Consider the following 21,194-nt stretch of genomic DNA (forward strand, 5'->3'; position numbering starts at 1 on the left):
CATTTGTCAGGTTTTTTCTTAAGTAGGCGCCACGCTAGTGTAGAGCCCAGTGCAGGGCTGGAACTCAAAACTGTGAGATCAAGACGTGAGGTGGGATCAAGAGTCTGACAGTTAACCGACTTAGCCACCCAAATGCCCCACCAAGATGTTAGGTTTATTTTTTTATTTTATTTTATTTTTTAAGATTTTATTTATTTATTTGATAGAGAGAGAGAGATCACAAATAGGCAGAGAGGCAGGCAGAGAGAGGGGGGAAGCAAGCTCCCCGCCAAGCAAAGAGCCCAACGTGGGGCTCGATCCCAGATCCCCAAGATCATGACCTGAGCCAAAGGCAGAGGCCCAACCCACTGAGCCACCCAGGCGCCCCAGATATTAAGTTTATTGAGCATTTTTTATAGGTGATAGGAAAAGGAAAATTGAAATTAAATACCAGGAACTGTAACAGCTTACTCACAGTTCACTAGTTTTTCTTTTGTTTCAAATTGTACATTTAATGATAAACTCTGAGGGTATTTACTATCTCAGGACAGAAGGCAGAGGTTGCTAATTAATTTTTCCCCTAAAATGCAGTGTATTCTCTCTCCCCTTTTCCGTCTTTCCCTTTCCTACCTGTCCCATGTGTTGGGTTAGAGAAGCCTTAGATTTACGTGGGAAGAGGAGACCAGGGTGGGGAGTGGTGTGTTAGTCCCGACAGCAAGCGGGGATAGCTAGCTGTAAGCTTCGGGAAAGGGGGGACACGCTGAGCGCTCTCCAGCCCTGAGCAGGTGTTTGACCGCAGTGGTTGGTTCATCACGGCTGGGGAGTAGAAGATCCATTTTGTAAGAGCTTTGTTTTAATGCCCACTCCTCAAAAAACACCTGAGGTAACACCCAGAACCCCACGCCACCTGCTCTTGGCCACAGAGGGGTCATGTGTTCGTGTGCAGATTTTTCTACTGGGAAAAATTCTACACGTTCAAGAAGCATCAACTGTTGTCCACCTGGTTTCCACACACCTTTCTAAACTGACTGTAATTTATGTTCGTGAAAATCTTTTTTTTTGTAGTTACCAGTCTTTGTAAATTCATGTTTGTTTTTCTTCTCAGGAAATAAGCTCTTTTCTTTCAAATCACATCCTAGGGGGTGCCTGGGTGGCTCAGTGGGTTAAGGCCTCTGCCTTCGACTCAGATCGTGATCCCGGGGTCCTGGGATCGAGCCCCGCATCGGGCTCTCTGCTCGGCTGGGAGCCTGCCTCCCCTCCACCCCCCGCCTGCCTCTCTGCCTACTTGTGATCTCTGTCTGTCAAATAGAGAAGTAAAATCTTTAAAAAATAAAATAAATCACATCCTAGGACAGCCAGTGTCCTTTAAGCATTTGTGATCATATAATACGAGGAATGAGCCCCATCCGACCACATGCACACAATCTATTTGGAGATTTAAGTTGGGCAAAAAACAGTAGTGTGGTAAAAAGATCCATGTAGGTGGGTTTACAAAAAAGTTAACCCAAAATCATTACAGGTGAGTCACGGGCTGAAGCCGTAGACTTCTGTTGTCAGTGTTAAGTGTCAAATTGTTCAGGGGATCTGTGCCAGTTCACTTTCCAATGTAACTTCTGCGAATAGCGTAGAATTTTGGAAGGTTTTGAAGACAAAAAACCCCAACTAATTGTATTTTAAAGATTCACTGTGTTATCAGTGTCCAGACCCTCCCTTCGAAGTGTAAGCGTTTGGCCCGTGGATCCTGGGATACGCCTCCCTCCCTCCGCCTGCCCCACCTGACTTCGTCTTGATAAAGCCGACCCCGCTTTGGGAATACAACCTGAGCCTTCCCACAATAGCATTGTTTCTCTGAATTCCGGTAGTCTGTCTGTAGAGCTCGCTTGGAAGTTTGAGTCCATATGGCAGTGTCTGTGGAGCAAGATGTTAGTCTTGGATTTACTTCTGCCATGGGTCTACTTTTCATGAGTTTAAAATCTGTTTGGAGACTTAAATAAGTAATGGGAACTTAAAAATGGGACTTCAGGGGCACCTGGGTGGCCAGTCGGTTAAGCGTTTGCCTTTGGCTCAGGTCAAGGTCATGATTTCTTGAGTCCTGGGATTGACCCCTGCCACCCCTCCACCCCTGCTCTCTCTCTCTGTCTCAAATAAATACATTAAATATATATATATATAAAAAAAAAACAACCCAAACCTGTGACTTGACAGGGCAGTACAGGATAGGGGATGGCCGATGGAGGGAGACTTGAACTAGGCTGAGAAGCACAGATCGGGATGATGAAAAGGAGGAAGAGGCGCTGGTAGGGGGACCCCAGCATAGGAGTTGGGGGGGTGGGATGGGAATGCGTGAGCCAAGTGACCAGAGAGGAAGGGTTGGTGAGTGATAGGACTGGAAAGTGAGCGGGACAGGATTCTGGAAAGTTCGAAGTGCTAGCTGCTAGCAGTTTGTACTTTTTCTCCTTCTCTCTCTATTTTTGGGCGGAGGGGTGTGGGGCAGGGAGAAATTTATATGTCACTTTGGAAGTGGGATTAAGCTCTGAGGTTTATGTGTAGAGCACTTTACATAATGAAGAGTGTTCTATTCACTTATCCAACAAATAATTATTTCATGATTAAAATGAATTAGAGAAAAGAGATGCCAGAGCCTATTGTAATAATCCAGACACGAGACAAGAGTGGCCTGCAATTGAGCAGTGGGCTGGGACTGCAAAGAATGGATTTAAGATACTACAAAAGACGAATTGATACGACTTGTTGAGTAATTGAATGTGGGTTGGCAGAAGTGAACGGCTCTGCGCTGTTGTTTAGTTTTCTGGTTGATGCATTTTGTTTCTTGAGTTAAACGGTAAACTCTTTGGGGAGCAGACTACATCTTCTACTCCTTTTGTCGTAGGTGGCCATTATCTTTTTATTCCCGTTAAAGAATTTATGTAACACCTGTTATTCTCCACAGCGTGCGTGACATTTTAAACAGTGGCCTGTAACTCACTAACAAGATAAAGCTAAGGCTGAAGGGTTTGTCTTATGAAAAATCAGTATCGCTTAGTCTTCACACTGCTATTCTATTTTATATTTTAATTGGGATATAATGATCATACCATAAATTTTACCCTTTCAAGAGTACAATTCACTGTTTTTAGGTTGCTCACAGAGTTGCACAATCATAACCAGCTAATTTCAGGGTAATTTCATCACCCCCAAAGCAAACCCCACCTATGTTGACAATCAGGCCCCATTTACTTTGCCCTCAGTCCGCAGAGCCACTAAACACTTACTTATCACAGTTTCTAAAGGCTGGAAAGTCCAAGATCAAGGTGTTGGCAGGCTCATGGCTTGGTGAGAACAGCTTCCTGGTTCATAGATGGCATCTTCTCACTATTTCCTCACATGGCTGAAGGAGTATGGGATCTCTCTGGGATTCCCCCGACTCCTTTTTTAAAGATTTTATTTGATTAAGAGAGAGAGTGGGAGGAGGACCAGAGGGAGAGGGACCGGACGTGGGGCTTGATCCCATGATGCTGAGATCCTGACCTGAGCTGAGATCAGGAGTTGGCAAGTGTGGAGCAGTAGGAACTTTCATTCATTGCTGCTGGGAGTGTAACATGGTACATCCACTTTGGAAGATCGTCTAGCAGTTTCTTCTAACACCAAACACTCTCACCATATGATCCAGTCATTCTGCTCCTTGCTGTTGAACCAAAGAGGTTGAGAACTTTCGTCCACACAAAAACTTGGCGCACATGTTTCTAGCAGCTCTGTTCCTGGTGGCTAAAACTTGGAAGTGACTGTGATACATCCAGGCAATGGAATACTATTCACTACTAAAAAGAAAGGAGCTATCAAATTGTGAAAAGGCACGGAGGAACCGTGTATGCTCGTTACTCAGTGAAAGAAGTCGATCTGAAAAAGCTGTATACTGTATGATCCCAGCTATATGACATTCTGAAAAAGACGAAATTGTGGGAAAGAAGATCAGTGGTGGCCAGGAGTTTGCAGGGAGGGAGAGATAAATAGGAAACACACAGGAATTTTAGGACAGTGGAACTTTTCTGTACGCCATGACAATGGTGGATACATGTCATTATACATTTGTCAAAACCCACAGAGTGTACACTAAGAATGAACCCTGATGTAAAATGGGGACTTTGGGTGACAGTGATGTGTCAGCATTGGTTCATCAGTTGAAACCAATACAGCAGTCTGGTGGGGGATGTGGATAGTGGGAGGAGTGTGTGTGTGTGTGTTTGTGTGGGGGGTGTGGGGGCAGGGAGGATATGGGAAATCTCTGTACTTTCCACTCAGTTTTGCTGTGAACCTAAAACTGCTCTAAAAATAAAGTCTCCTTCCAAAATACAATTCAAGATAGTGTAGTTTTATGTGTCAAAGACAGGAAGTACTTCAGAAGTTCAGAGAAAGGAGAAATCACTGTCAGTTTCAGGGAAAGGGATAGGTTTCAGGGAAAGGTAACAGGGATAAGGGATAATATTTCAGCTATAACCCAAGAATGGATAGAATTTCAGTCATCGGATAGTGGTTCAGTGTGTGTACCCTTGGGCAAGTAGTCCCTCAGACCCTTCGTTTCTTCAGAGGGTTTGCGGAAGGATTATAGGAGATAACACAGGTGAAGTGCTTGGGACAGAGGCTAGCATAAAATAGGAAGTAGGATTCTTCAACAAGTACTGTATTTTTAAAAAAATATTTTATTTATTTGACACAAAGAGAGAAAGAGAGAGAAAGCACAAGCAGCGGGATTAGGACGGGGAGAAGCAGTTTCCCAGCTGAGCAGGGAGCCTGACGCAGGACTCGATTCCAGGACCCTGGGATCATGACCTGAGCCAAAGGCAGGCGCTTAACCAGCTGAGCCCCCCAGGTGCCCCAGTGAGTACTGACTAAGCCCCATCTGTGTGTGAACTACAGTTGAGCCCACCTTCTGGCTCAAGAAACATTGGTTAGATATCATAGAGGACAGCATGTAGAATGAAGAAAGACCTACAGGTTTTAAAAAAAAAAATTGCTATGTTGTCTAGAAGCAGTTAAATGAACCACAGTTGGGTGAGAAAGTTGGCGAAGTAGATCAGGAGAAACAGTATTTTGTGTTTTGAATTCCAAAGAAAGCAATTTGTAGGCAGTAGAGACCCTTCAGGCATTATGAAAAAGGATTCTGATAATGCTTTAAGAATAATTGGGTTTGAATCAACAGAGGAAGCAGGGATTTAATTGGGAGGCTATTCCAACAATTTTGAAATCACCATAGCAGTTTAGGTGGTTTGCTTAATGGGCAGGTTACTTACTTGTCACTCTGAAATGTACCTGATCAACATTAGAAAAGCAAATAGCGGAAGTTTTCTTTCCCCCTTCCCCTAGTTTAAAATAATGGCAGTCCTCCCAAGCTTTGTTTGAGACCAATTTAATGTTTCCAGGCAAACCACCACTGTGTTAACAATGTCTTTGACATTGGCCCGGGGAAGTGAAACATCTTTCCTTTTGATACAAATGGAAAAGTATAAGATGCTAGGAGTTTGTTCATCTACCTGATAGGGTTTGTTCTCTCTCTTTCTCTCTCATCTCTATTGAGATATAATTCACATACTATAAAGTTCACCTATTTAAGTGTTTCATTCAATGGATTTTAGTATATTCACAGAGTTGTGCAGTTGTCACAACAGTCCATTGTAGAACATTCTCACCACCCCGATAAGAAACCCTATTACTCCTTAGCTGTCATCCCCACCTTCCCTATGCAACCACTCATCTACGGGAAAAGAAATTTAAAAACCATTCCCTTTAAAGTAGCATAAAGAAATTAGCAAGAAATTCAACAATAGAAGCGCAGGACTTGTATGCTGAAAACTACAAGACGTTGTTGAAAGGAACCGAAGAATACCTAAGTAAACGGAAAGATGTCCTGTGTTTATAAACCAGAAGACTTAGGATGACAGTGCTCCCCAGATTCTTCGACAGATGCCGCATAGGACCCGTCTCGCCAAATCCCAAGAGGCTTTATTTGCAGAATTTGACAAGCTGATTATAAAATTCATATGGAAATGCAAGGGATCTAGGATAACCAAAACAGTCTTGAAAAACTAGGACAGAACTAGAAACACTTCCCAACTTCCAAACATTCTCTACTGAGCGATGGTAATCAAGATGGAATGTTACCCACGATAAGGACAGACAGACACACGTAGGTCAGTGGAACGGGACTGAGTCTGGAAATCCGTACATTTACAGTGGACTGATTCTTGACGGTGATGTCAAGACCATTAGATGGGAAAGAAGGGTTTTCAGCAAATGGTGCTGGGATGCTGGAACAGATGATAAAGGTGGTAAGGAGGCGGAGAAATTGGAACCTTTATGCGCAGCTGGCAGGCACGAAAAGTTGTGCGACCACTTTGGAAAACAATTTGGCTGTTCTGCAGAACGTTGAACATAGAGTTACTCTGTGACTCCACAGTGCTCCTCCTACATATAGACCCAAGAAAATCGAACATGTAGGTCTGCATAAAACCTTGTTAGACGAATATGCCTTAGCAGCATCACTCACGGCAACCCAGACAACTCCTGAAATGTGGTAATAACTGAAATGTTCGTTATCTGATGACCAGATAAGCAGAAGACGCTATGTCCATATAGCTGAATATTATCTGATCCCCAGAATGAGTGAAAGCACTGATACGTGCTGCAGCATGATGAAATGTTGAGCATTATGCCGAATGAAAGCAACCAATCAGAAAACATCACATATGGGGCGCCTGGGGGACTCGGTCCGTGGAGCTTGCCACTCTTGATCTCAGGGTTGTGAGTTCAAGCCCCATGTTGGGTGTGGAGCCTACCTAAAAAATAAAATGTTACATATGGTTGATTCCATTTATACAACATGTCCAGCATAGGCAAATCAAAAGAGACAGCAGATCAGTGGTTGCTGGGGGCTGGGAAAAATGGGGGTCAGGAGTGGCTACTCACAGGTACAAGGCTTCTTTGGCGGATGGTTAAAATGTGGTGAAGTTAAATGGTTGTGGTTGTACAACTGAGTATACTAAAACCCAGTGAATTGTATTCACAGTTTACCAGTTTCATGGTTTGCGAATTCTCTCTTAACCGGGTGGTGTATTTTAAAATGAGCGCTCACTGAGATATGACTACTTTGCAATTTTTTTTTCCATTTTCTAGTTAGAAGCAAGAGTTCCCTTTTTATTGTAAGTCATGTTTGTTTGCCTTTTTTTTTTTTTTTTTTAAATACAGGTTTCTCTAGAGTGTTCTGGCTTCCTTGTGTTGTATGTCAATTTGTCACCATAATTATACCTTTTTAGAACACGCTGCATCAGAGTCTAGTGCCGTGTAGAGCTGGGCCTTCACGGTCAGACAGACTCCAAATTTTCCTCCTACAGGCTCTGTGGTCTAGGGCAAATAACCGAAGCTCACCTAACCTTGGCTTCCTTATCCGCTATGAATACTAGGTAGAGAATAATCTGTAAAGCGCTATTAATAATGTTTGGCACAGAGTAAGCTCACTAAATATCAGAAATTGTTGTTGTTAGTTTTATAGTTAATAATTATTAAATCTACCCCTAGATGTGTGTCCACACCAGGGAAATTGCTTCCTACAAAACCAAACCTAGAAACTTTTTAATTTTTTTTAAACCTGGAAACTTCTTTAAAAAATTAATGTCATCCTATTTATTTCCCCTCTGTTTTAAAAAGATAAACAGATAGAAAAGCACCAGTAATAGTTTTGATGGTCCCCTGTCTGTTAAAAGGGTAGTCTCAAAAGTTCTTTTAATCCAATATTCTCCATATACTATGAGATTATCCTCCAGATTTTTAAAAAAGATTTTATTTATTAATTTAATATTTTATTTATTTATTTGACGGACAGAAATCACAAGTAGGCAGAGAGGCAGGCAGAGAGAGGGGGTTAGGGTTAGGGTTAACCCTAACCCTGGGATCACGACCCGAACCTAAGGCGGAGGCTTTAACCCACTGAGCCACCCAGGTGCCCCTATTCTCCAGATGTTAAATGAATTACTGGTTTCTTTCATATTTTCCTTCTTTCCTCTCCTGTGTCTATTGTCTTTTTCTTTTTCTCTTTTTTTCTGGGACCTATGAGATTTATTTTTTTAAAAGCAATCTTTAATTGAATACATCCTTCTTCTGGAAGAACGCACATGTCAGGCTAAGGCCCCCTAGTCTGCCAATTCCCAGCCTGCGGGTCTCCCCGTATCACCCTCAGGTTACCATGATTTACTTTTTGTTCATGTTCATTGTGAGTTGGTGGGGGCTGTTGTCTACATGGTCAGTCAGCGATCCACGCAATAGGGGTTCTGCTGATCCACTGTCTCACAGAGGCATGGAGATCTCTTAGCAGCTCTTCTGTACTTTGGCTCCGAAGTGACACACACCATAGTCACATGGTCCCAGCCAACTCCAGAGAGCGGAGAAGTGTGGCCTTCCCTCCTTCATGAGGGAGAGGAGGACTGGATGTGGAGAGCGTTAGGGATGTCTACCACAGGCTGTCATTTTCTTTATTTATGATTTCTGGTTTTGATGTCAGTTGTAGGGAATTATAAGGTGGGCATTATTTGTACCTTGAAATCTCGACAGAATCTTCCCGTAAAACCATCTGGGCTTGATGCCTTGTTTTTGTGGGTAGATTCTCAATGACCGTTTCAACTAACTATGGTTAATGGTCGGGGTTTTACTGCTTTGGGGCCCAGTTTTGCAAACTTCCATGTACCTAGAAATGTTCCATCTTAGCCATTGGTGTGAAGTCATTCCTGTGGTGGGTGTACTGTTGTGATTTGTAACATTTATTCTTCTAGTTTTATCTCCTCCTTTTGTCTTTGCTGGGGTTATGTATGCTTTCTTTTTTGTTAAGCTTGCTTTAAAAAGATTTGTTTTTTTTTTTTTTTTAAGATTTGTTTATTTATTTATTTTAAAGATTTTGATTATTTATTTGACAAAGCGAGATCACAAGTAGGCAGAGAGGCAGGCAGAGAGAGAAAGGAGGAAGCAGGCTCCCCGCCAAGCAGAGAGCCCGATGCGGGACTCGAGCCCAGGACCCCGAGACCACGACCCGAGCTGAAGGCAGAGGCCCAACCCACTGAGCCACCCAGGCGCCCCAAGATTTGTTCATTTAAAAAAAACTAATGATTTAGAAGAACTGGCTTCTGGTTTTTTGGCAAATCTCCTGGTTTTTTTTTTTTTTTTTTTTAATTAATGTGTGCTGTTACCTTTATTAATCCTTTTTGCTGCCTTTGGATTATTTACCTTTTTTGACTTGGAAGCTTAGTTCATATATTTTCTGTCTTTCTAGGTTTTTAATGAATGAAGTTAAGCCTATTATATTTTAATATATAGTACTTTTGTTTTCATTTGATTGTAAATAGGTTCTCATTTCCACTTTGACCTCAATGACTATTTAAACATAGGTTTTAAGTTTTCCAGATGTGCAGGGGCACCTGGGTAGCTCAGTCAGTTAAGCAACTGCCTTTGGCTCAGGTCATGATCCTGTCCCTGGTGGTCTAGTGGTTAGGATTCGGCGCTCTCAGGTCATGATCCTGGAATCCCAGGCTTGAGTCCCGCATCAGGCTCCCTGCTCAGTGGGGAGTCTGCTTCTCCCTCTGACCCTCCCCCCTGCCATGCTCTCTCTCTCAAATAAATAAATAAAATCTTTAAAAAATTTTTTTCCAGATGTACAGATTTGTTTAAGCTGTGTATTTGGTATGGATGTTTTATTACATTTAAGTGAATGAATGTGGACTGTTTATCAACTTGGGAAATTTCATTTTCCTTTGTAACTTAGAAAACAGTCTGCTTTTCTAAATTCCATGTGTGTTTGAAAAGAACGTGTGTTCTCTGTTTTAGGAGGAAAACAATTTTATCAAGTTTATTTTCTCTTTCCTGATGTGACTTTCTGCAAATGTTTAGTGATTCTTAGTATCTTTGCAGCTGGGGTTTCCTGCTTCTCAGTCAAGGCGCAAGAGGGATGGAGGGATGAGGGAGCGGTGTGCTGCAGAAGAGGCTGCTCCTCTTTGCACTGGCTGAGCTCCAAACCTGAGTCCCCCGTTCCCTGCCGGCACACTGTCCTGTGTCCCAGAGCCACGTGTTGCACTCCTGTAGCTGGCTCTGGGCCGCTGGCTCCCATGGGACGGTGTGCACGCCTGACGAGGAGCCTGATGGTGTGCACCCCCATCCCCCCATGGCTCGTCGTATACCAGCTCCCACCCTCGTGGCCTCGCCTGAGATGCTATGGTGTTGGGGCCGCCTTCTGTGATCACAGTTGCCCGCATGTGGCTGCGTCCTCTGTTTACAGTTCAGGGTTCCCTCCTTTTCTTGTTTGTTCTCCATCTTCTAGAGGTTCCTTTAATTTGTGAGCAGAGCTATGTGTCTGTGTGTCTGAACTATTCTATTTCATCTTTCCTGTTGGTTTTGGAGGAAGGGGCAGATAGTGTGTCTTGTGTCTTGTCAGTCTGGAAACCTAATAACACATAAGTTTTATTCAAGTTGCAAGTGTGGTGGTGGGACTCTTTCACTTTCCTTTTTTTTTTTTTTTTTGAGCATTTTCTGACGTCTGTCACTACAAGGTACTCACCTTGTATATTACGTATCCTAGTCCTAGAAGCATATATTTCTCCATGGAGCAGTTTATTCTTTTAATAGACGATGATATTAGAAATGTGACTTTTTTCCAATTAAATATACTGATTATCTTCTCATGTCATTGTGTATTCTTGTACAGCATTAAGACTTTTTTCTTTAAAAATAGCCTTTATTGAAATATAGTATCAATATAATAACATGCTCTCTAATTTTAAGTGTATAGTTCAGTGAATTGTAACAATTGTATGGCACTCACATAACCACCATGCAAGTGAAGATCTATAACCTTTCCATCATTCCAGAAAGTTCCCGATGACCTTTTGTAGCCAGTTTCCCCACCGAGTTCCTGGGCCCACTCACCCAGTGATTGGCTTTTTATACTGATTAATTTTGCCTATTCTAAAGTTTCATATACATGCAGTCATATAGCATGTACTCTTAAGTTTTATTTGTTTTTTTAAGATTTTATTTATTTATCTGAGACGGAGCACGAACAGGGGCAGAAGGAGAGGGATTCAAGTGGGGCTTGATCCCAGGACATGACCTGAGCTGGAGGGAGATGCTTAATGGACTGAGCCAGGCAGGCACCCTACTCTTAGGTATTTCTTAATGCTTCTAAAATTTATCCATATTTTGTTTGTATCAGCAATTCATGCTTTTTTATGACTATACCACCATTTGTCCATTCACTTGTGGATGGATATTGGGTTATCATTTTTAGCTATTATGAATAAAGTTGTTGTCAGCTTTCATGCACACATATTTTTGTGGCTGTTGTGTTTTCATTTGGATAAGAATCTAGGAGTGGAGTTGCTAAGTCATGGGGTACGTGTCTACTAAACAATTCTCCAAAGTGGCTGTTCTGATTTATGCTTCCACCAGCGACATGTGAGAGTTGTTCCTCCACGTCCTCATCGGCACGTAGTCTTGTCCGTCGTTTTAGTTTTAGCTGTTTTAGTGGGTGTGTAGTGACACCTGACTGCAGTTTCCCTGTGCGTGTCACTGATCATTAGTGATGCTGACTGTGTTTCATGTGTTTACCAGCCGTTTGATGTCTTCTTCAGCGCAGTGTCCCAGTTTTCTTTGTCCGGTTTTAAGTTGGGGTGTTTTTCTATTCATGCATTGTAAGAGTTCTTTATATATATTCTGCATACAAATCTTTTGTCAGATATATATATATATTATGAAGATTTTTTCCCCGACTGGGGGAAAGTGCCTTTTATTTTCTTAGTGGTACCTAATGTTTAAGTCTGTGCTCCATTTCAAGTCCGTTTTTGTGTATGATGTGAGACAAAAGTTATAAGCTAGTTTATTTTTACCCTAAGGATATCCCATTTATTCCAACTAGATATCCCATTTTCTAAATGGGAAAATACTATTCTCCCCCCCCCCCCCCATTATCTTGGCACTTTTGATGCAGATCAATTGATCTCAGACCTTTGGGTCTATATTTGGATTTTCTATTCTGTTCCATGATTTTTATGATTGATTTATAAATATTTAAGTGTATGCCTCACTGAATTCTCACAAACTAAACACAGGTGTCGTCAGCACCCAGATCAGGAGATAGTCTGGCCAGTTCCCCGGATGCCTTTCTCGTGATCCCTTCCCATCCCTACCTTGTCCCCCGTTAAAGGTTAATCACACTTCAGTAGTATATCTTAGTTCTGTCTGGTTTTGTGCTTTGTATAAATGGAGTTGCAAAACGTAGATTGTATCTTTCATTCAATATCATCTCAATTTATGAGATTCCTTCCTAATTTTGTGTGTAGTTGTAGGTTGGTTCACTCACTGCTCTATAATATTCCGTTTTGTGACTATTGCAACTTCTTTATTCATTGTACTATTGATGGGTGTCTCATTGGTTTTTGGCCTTTGACTTTCGCCAACTGCTGTTATAACCATTCTATGTGGTGAACATATGTATATGTGTGCATTTCTGTTGATTATGTGCCTAAGGGTGGACTTGCTGGGTTATTATTATTATTATTATTATTATTATTATTATTTTGAGAGAGAGAGAAAGAGTGGGGTGGGGACAAGGACAGAGGGAGAGAGAGAATCATAAGCAGGTTCCACACTCAGTGTGGAGCCCGATGTGGGGCTCAATCTCACGACCCTAAGATCACGACCTGAGTGAGCCAAAAACAAGAGTCAGGACACTTAACTGAGCCTCCCAGCTGCCCCTGATTTTTTTTTTTTTTTTTTAAATTTAAATGATCTTTTGAATCCAGTGTTGGCCACATTGATTTGAAATTTTTAATGTTGTAACAGATTGTTTTCTTCTTCATACTCAGTTGTCGTAACGAAGGAGCATAATTCAGTGAACTCAGTGGTTTTCATTCATGACTGGCTTAAGTCCTTGTCTCCATCATTGACTTCTCTGGGTCACTTGGAGCAAGTTGCTCAATCTCCCGAGCGTCTATTTTTCTCAACTAAATTGAGCATAATGATTTTGTCCTGACTTATACTGTGATGCAAATAATGATGAGCTAAGTAATTATAAAAGATTTTATGATAAAATCGTGCAAAATAATAGCCTTAAATACTTCAGAGCTTTAGAACTTGGTGCTATAAAATGATAAATAGAAAAGAAATGATAAGGGGCTTTGTTCTAGAAGATCATGGGTTTTTTTATAACCTTGCATGGGGATACTGGCATGTGTTCCCCTGCTTACTTTTCGGTTTTCTGTTGACCTTTCTATGCATCAAATTAATAAAGCCTCATCTGTCAGCTTAGTAACTGAAGGAGAGAAAATGCTCAAAGAACTTTCTCCTGCTATTATTTGTTAATTATTACTTTTTTCCTCCTTGCCTGTTTGTTTTATGTCTGTTCCAATGACCAGGTTATAGACTAATTTGCTTACTTCTAGCTTTCTTTCCTTTAAATCCCTCAATTTCTCTCACTCTCAGTGGTTATCACCTTGTTTAAAATGACTTCATCAGAAGGACACAGCCCAGGTAGGTGGGGATGTTTGGAAGCCTGCAGGTTTCTCCTCCAATTAGCCCTGGATTATCACCTATTAACAGAGTTCATTCCTGTCCTTCTAGGGTGACGATCAGATATCATTTACTCAATGACAAGCTTTTTGGGGTTAAAATTCATTTCCTTCCTGACAAAGTTGAGTTTTATTTTATACTGTACAACCTTAGGAAGAACGCTTGAGAAGTTAGTTTTAAGCAATTGCTGTTAAACAAAAAAACAAGTATCTTAATTTACTTTTCTTTAATGTCAAACCCTGAGGAAACAAACTGACAGCAAGCCCCAGATTTTTAAATTTTGTTTTGTTTTGTGCTTCATGGAACCTTCAGCGTTAGAACAGGGCTCCACCTGGCATGGGGTGATCCCCAAACATCTGTTAAGAGGTTAAATGGATTCACCTCTCAGAAGTAGCAGCTTTTATGTACTAGCCTGACTCAGGGTGCGGGGTGGTGAAGTCATATGATCTCTTAAGGCCTTAGCTTTCTCATCAGGAAAATGAATATAATGAAAAAATAACTACTCCATGGAATTGTGTTGAGTAAACGCAGTCGTGCATGTCAGATACTTAATATAGTGCGCATTACCTGGTAGAGCATTCAGTAAATTTCAGCTGCTGTCTTTACACTAAAGGGACTTAGATTGTATTTCTTAAAGTTTCGCAAAGCAGTGACAAAGTTTCCTCATCTCCCAAACTATCCCCCTGGATTCCATGAATAGGTTTCATCGGATGTTTTTGGTCAGATGGTTGCCTGGGATATAGTCCGCTTGCCAGAGTGGTTTGGGAAGGTCACATTGCATAGTGCTCCTTGATTGCCAGTAATTAAGTCACCACGAGCTTTGCAGGAGCTGAGACGGTAGACGCAGGGGGCTCAGGTGTTGGAGTTCATCAGTGTCATTGTGTATGGTGTTTGACATGAGGACATTTGAAAGGAAAAACAAACTTGTGTAGAGAGACATCATTGATAATTACCTGAACTGATTACTTTTGGAGTAGAACCTTCACTATTGAGATAAAACGGTCTCTAGTAACAACCTGGGTTTTCCTGTGTTCTAAGACACCTGTGTAGTCCCCTGACCATTGATGCCTTGGGTCCACTCTCCTGGTTGAAAAATGTTCCATTTGGCTGATTTAAGACAGAAACATGGTCTGGAGGTAGAAAAGGCTTTAGATGAGATGCAGTTGTCTAGCCTGTGATGCTTGGGAAGAACTCAAACAGAAGCGAGCGTAGCTTTGGAAATTGCTCCCCGTGAGGCTGGCTCGGGTCATTCTTCCCATGGGAAGGAGTCCTCCTCCAGTCCGTCCCGCAGGGGCAAATCCAGGTGTCCCAAAAAGCAACACTTTACAATTAAAATTTAAAAATTAAATATGTTCTGTATCTTCTTGGAATGCAGTGGCCTAACCAGTCCCTGAAGACCATCCCTTAAGATGTAAAAATCACTTTGTTCGTTAATGAGGGCTTTTGTTCAAATGAAAATTTCCAAACGCCCTCTCCGTTTTTATAACTGGTTTTTTGACATATACTTAATTTCTCCCTTGTTGAAATATTACATCTAGCTTGAAATTTCAGGGGAATATGTTTTCCCTTAGTGTCAGCCAGATGTCCCTAATGATACCTCAAGAAACAGCATGAACTTGTTCCAAAGAGCCCCAGGGCGCGGGACCCCCCCCTACCGGGTCTCCTTCATTTAGCCGTTCCTTCAAGCATTTCCAACACTTCCTGAGAATTTCACTTATGCCAGGCCCTGTGCTCCATGGCAGGGATGTCATGATTCAGGAAGATCGTCGTCTCTGCCTTCTTGGTGTTCATGTTCTAGTGATGAGTTCAGGGGAAAATAAAAAGGTTATTACAAGGGGCGCCAGGGTGGTGTAGTCGGTTAAGTGTCTGGCTCTTGATTTTGGCTCGGGTCGTGACCTCAGGCAGGTGAGATCGAGTCCCACGTTGGGCTCTGTGTGGAACCCGCTTAAGATTTTCTCTGTCCCTCCCCGCTTACATTCTCGCTCTCTCTCTCTCCAAAAAAAAGAAGAAGAAGAAGAAGAAGAAAAGGTTATTACCCAATTCATTTATTCAGCAAGCATTTTAAAAGTAACCTCTGTGTGCCAGGCACCACACCAAGTTCCCGAGACAGTGGTGAATATAAAAGACACAGTTCCTTGTTCCAGTGGACCCTCTGGTAAGGGAGGAACAGAGTCGAAGCAGCAGACAAGGAGAGGATTTAATTTGTTTTTTTTTAAAGATTTTATTTATTTATTTGACAGAGACCACTAGTAGGCAGAGCAAGAGGCAGAGGGAGAGGGAGAAGCAGGCTCCTCATGGAGCAGGGAGCCTGACATGGGGCTCGATCCCAGGACTCTGGGATCATGACCTGAGCTGAAGGCAGAGGCTTAACCCACTGAGCCACCCAGGCGCCCCGTGGGAGAGGATTTAATTTTAAAGTGGTAATGGCCATGCCGTTGCTGTGATAGCGTCACGTGGGATGGGCTGGAACGTGGAGGGGTGGCTGCTGCATCTTTCTGAATCTTCATAATTTCACCAAGAAAGTGGGGGGGGGCGGAAATGACACCTGCCTTGTCTGTCCACTTGCCAAATCCTGTGAGGAAGAGGTAGAGATACCGTACATAAAAGGGCTTCAGAGGCTCTAAAGTCACGTGAGTGGTGTTGCTGTTGGTGGGGGGACCCAGGGTGGCAGGCAGAGGAGCAGGCCAGCCCCCTCGGTAATTCGCTGTCACTTATCCCCAACATAGGAAATTCTGGCATGTGATTAGTAAATCATGGGATGTAAGAGACATGATGTATCCAAAGTAGAGGGGGACCTGAGAGTTGGAGTCAAAGCAACCAGGCAGTGGTCTACGCTGAGAGAAGTAGACTTCGTTTTCTGTTCATCGTTGTGTCCTCAGAAGCTCATTCAGAACTGGCGTCTCTGGATGGGGTGGGATTTTAGGCTGCGCTAAATTACAGTTTATCATTTTACCTCCTAGAGTGTACAAGATCACACTATTATTCTAGCGGGAGAAATCATAATTCCTTTAACCGAACCAGATTCAGTATGGCCCTAAATGGTTTTAACACAAAAGGGAGGCAAGGTTGTCTTTGCTGATGCCATTGAGACTTTCTCCACTTTATGAGGTAATCACATTCCACTGGAATGAGCCTTTAATTAAAACATCGCTAGTTTTGTAAATATGAACAAAGATCCGTCTTTTTGAGATGTGAGCAGAATTCTTCCAGTCAAAAGCAGCCCAGCACCAGCACGTTAGAAAAACGAGGGCCGGGAGCTGGTGGATAATGTTTGAGGCCAAAGAGATGAGGTAGATTGTCGGGGTTAGAGCATGACAGGACTGGAGTTTTGCAATGGGAAGCCAGTGTGGAAGGAGGCAGGAGATTTAAATTTTGAAAAGGTTACTAGGTGATGGCTGATGTTGGGGACTTGAACAAGGGTGGAGATGGTGAGAAGTCAAGAGATGAGAGAGAGATGGAGAAGTAAATGCATGACACATAGATTTCTGGCTTGTGCAACTGATGGGTGTAGCTGCTGATGTCTGAAGTAATGGATCCTGGGAGAGGACCAGCTTTTTAGGCAGAGTGGGAAGATTTCAGCTTTAGTTTTGGATTAGTTTTGGACATCTGAGCTTGACGTGAGAGCCTTTGAGACATTGAAACTATGGGAAAGAAAAAAGAAGTTGAAGGAGGCAACATCTGCAGATCCATTTGAAGGGAGTTGGAAAAGATGGCTGCTTTTAAATTAATGCAAGAAAATCAATAGCTTTCCTATATCCAAATGACAGAAAATGCAGTGAAAGGAACACTCACATTCACAATATTACCAAAAATCACTGAAGCATAAACCCAATTAAAAATGTGGGAAACTTTTATGAAATACTTTAAAACCTCACTTGAGAGCATTAAAGAATTTAATAAATGGATCAATGTACTACATTCAAGAATGTGAGTACTCAGTATTGTAAAGAGATAAGTCCCCTCAAATTTATTAAGTAATTTTTTTTACTTGCTCAAAATGATTCGAAAGTTCAATGGGAATAATAAGCATGTGAAAGTAGTCAGGAGAATCTTAAGGAGAGTTAATGACGAGATTCCAGGGTCATGAATTTTTTACTTACACATTTCCAAGTTTTCATTTTTTGTAAGTATTACTTTTATAATTATAGAAACAAAACAGCAAGAGTTATAATAAATTATGATCTAGCCACAAAGGAGACCAAAGAGAGACAAAATGTGTGTGTGTGTGTGTGTGTGTGTGTGTCCATCCCTTGGGAAGGAAAGGCATAAAGATTATAATGAAGAGAAAATATTACTACTGACTATATAGAAATAAAAAGGATTATCAGGGGATACTGTAAACACCTCTATGCCAACAAATTGATAACCAAAGTGAAATTGACAGACTTCTAGAAAGACACAAGCTACCAAAGTTGATTCAAGAAGAAATGAAAAATCTGAGTAGACATGTAAAAAGTGAAAAGATTGGATTAGTAATTGAAAACACTTTCCACAAGGTAAAGCTCAGGCCTATATGGCTTCCTGGCAAATTCTACTAAATGTTATAGAAAAATGAATACCATTTCTTCACTTAAAAAAAGAACTAAGAGTGAACACTTCTCAACCTATTTTATGAAGTTAGTATCACTCTGGTTAAAAAAAACTATAGACCAATATCCATTATGAATATAGACAAAAAAATTTTGATAAATTACGAACAAACTGAATACAGCACGTAAAAGGATTATGTGCCATAACCAAGTAGAATTTATCTCCGAGGGGCGCCTAGGTGGCTCAGTGGGTTAAGCCTCTGCCTTAGGCTCGGGTCGTGGTCTTGGGTCCTGGGATCGAGCCCCGCGTCAGGCTCTCTGCTCAGCGGGGAATCTGCTTCCCCCCGCCCTGCCTGCCTCTCTGCCTGCTTGTGGTCTCCATCTGTCAAATAAATAAATTTTTAAAAAATTTTTAAAAATAAAATCTTTAAGAATTTATCTCTGAATGCAGGGTTGGTTTACCACCTGAGAATCAATGTACTGTATCATACCAATGGTTACAAGACAAACACTAAATGACCATCTTAGTGAAGCAGAAAAAGTATTTGACAAAAGCTAATGGCACTTCTTGATAAAAACACTCAACAAACTAGGAACAGAAGGAAACTTCCCAAGCCAAATATAGGGCATCTACGAAAACCCCCCAGCTAACATCATACTCAGTGGTTGAAAGTCTGAATGCTTTCCCCCTAAGGTCAGGACCAAGATGAGTACCCGCCCCTGCTATTCAGTCTCGTATTGGAGGTAGTGGGCAGTTAGGAGAAATTTTTAAAAAGCGTCCAGGTTGGAAAGGAAGAAATAAAACTATCTGCAGATGGTATGATCTTTATACAGAAAATTCAAAATAATCGAGTATTAGAGCTAATAAATGAGTTCAGCAAAGTTATAAGATACAAGTTGAATGTACAAAAACCAGCTGTATTTCTGTACACTAGAATCATCTGCTGTATTTCTGTACACTAGAATCATCTGAAAATGTAATTAAGGAAACAATTCCAATTGCAATAGTACCCAAAAGATTAAAATACTTAGGGAGGGTGCCTGGGTGGCTCAGTTGGTTAAGCATCTGCCTTCGGCTCAGGTCATGATCTCAGGATCCTGGGATCGAGCCCCCTGTCAGGCTCCCTGCTCCATGAGGAGCCTGCTTCTCCCTCTCCCTCTGCCTCTCTTGCTCTGCCTACTTGTGGTCTCTCTGTCAAATAAATAAACAAAATCTTTAAAAAACACCATCAAGAAGGTGAAAACCCCCAGAATGGGAGAATATTTGCAAATCCTATATCTGATAAGGTTAGCTTCTCTATAGAAATCTATATATTTAGAATAAAGAATTCTGACAGAAAAAGGCAAATCACCCAATTAAAAAATGGGCAAAAAAGTTTAAATAGAAATTTCTCCAAAGAAGATTTACCCATAGCTAATAAGCACAAGAAAAGATGCTCCAAGTCATGAGTCATCAGAGAAGTGCAAATTAAAACCACAGAGATGAAGAACCACAGAGACAGACAATAACAAGTATTAGGGTGTGGAGAAATCGGAGCCATCAGATGCTGCTGGTGGGACGATGAAATAGTGCCAGTGCCATGGGGAACAGCCGGGCACTTGCTCAAAATGTTAGACGTAATGCCTCAGAGATTCCCAACAAGAAAAATAAAATCTAGGTCTGCATCACAGCTCGTATGGGATCACTCCCAATAGCCAGAAATTGGAAACAACCCAGCTGTCTCTGAGCTGATGAATGGATAAAGAAAATGCAGTCTGTCTGTACAATAGGGTATCACTCAGTTACGGAGGGGAACGAAGTACTGATTCACGCTGCAACATGGGTGAACTTTAAAAACACGCGCAGTGGAAGAAGCCGGTCACAAAATGCCACATACGGTGTGATTGCTTCTGTGAACTGTCCAGAAAGCAACTCCACGGAAACATACAGTAGATTAGAGGTCGGCTAGGAGGAGGGTGAGGAGTCATAGCTAATGGGTATGGAATCTCTTCCGGGGGATGAGGAAAATGTTCTAAAATCGATTGTGGGGCTTGTGCAACCTGTGAATATACAAAAACCCATTGAATTATATGCTTTAGATGAATTGTATAGTATGTGAATTATCTCTCATAAAGCTGTGATGTAGAAGTATGCCGAGTGAAAAGTTGACGGAGCAGTATGTATGAATATACATAAAAATGATATGTTCATAGCAAAGCACTGTATTCTTAAAAACTGGCAAAATTTGTGGAGCGCTGGAAAAGTGACATTGGTGTGTTTTCCCTTGCGGTGGTAGCTTTAATCATGGAACAGCTGGCAACAAATTTTTTTCACAGTAATTGATGCCGCCTTGTCGTTTAAAATAATGATAACAGCATTTATTGTATTCTCTCTATTGCCAACATTGTGCTAAATTTTTTTAGAATTTATTTATTTATTTGAGCGAGCGAGAGAGAGAGAGAGAGAGAGAGAGAAGGAGGGGCAGAGGGAGAAGGGAGAGAGAATCTCTCGCCAGGCTCGATCTCCCGACCGAGATGATGACCTGAGCTGAAACCAAGAGTCGGACGCTTAACTGAGCTACCCATGCGCCCCTGTGCTAATTTCTTTTTTTTTTTTTAAGATTTTATTTATTTATTTAACAGACAGAGATCACAAGTAGGCAGAGAGGCAGGCAGAGAGAGAGGGGGAAGCAGGCTCCCCGCCGAGCAGAGAGCCCGATGTGGGGCTCGATCCCAGGACCCCAAGCACCCCATTGTGCTAAATTCTTAATACGCATTTTTTTCGTTTATATTTCACAACACTTGATGGTGGTCTCATATTTTCCATCAGTCTCCCTTGCTTTCTATTATCTAGCATTTGCGAAATTGTGTTATTTCTCCGAATGTCCAAAATGCAGTTCCTTTTGTTGCTGTCAGCAGGAGCTGTAAAGTAAATATTGTAGGTCTTTTTTTTTTTAATTAATTAATTAATTTATTTATTTGACAGAGAGCGAGATCACAAGCAGGCAGAGAGGCAGGCAGAGAGAGAGGAGAAAGCAGGCTCCCTGCTGAGCAGAGAGCCCGATGTGGGGCTCGATCCCAGGACCCCAAGATCATGACCTGAGCTGAAGG

At 41.8% G+C, this 21,194-nt stretch overlaps 1 protein-coding gene across 5 annotated transcripts in view; it reads left to right on the forward strand.

Annotated features, from left to right (window-relative positions):
• Positions 1–21,194, forward strand: part of SMURF1 (SMAD specific E3 ubiquitin protein ligase 1) — a 105,424-nt gene that overhangs the window by 53,836 nt on the left and 30,394 nt on the right. The gene's annotated exons all lie outside the window — the stretch shown is intronic.

The sequence above is a fragment of the Lutra lutra genome, chromosome 18 (genome assembly GCF_902655055.1).
Source record: "Lutra lutra chromosome 18, mLutLut1.2, whole genome shotgun sequence".
Taxonomy (NCBI): domain Eukaryota; kingdom Metazoa; phylum Chordata; class Mammalia; order Carnivora; family Mustelidae; genus Lutra; species Lutra lutra.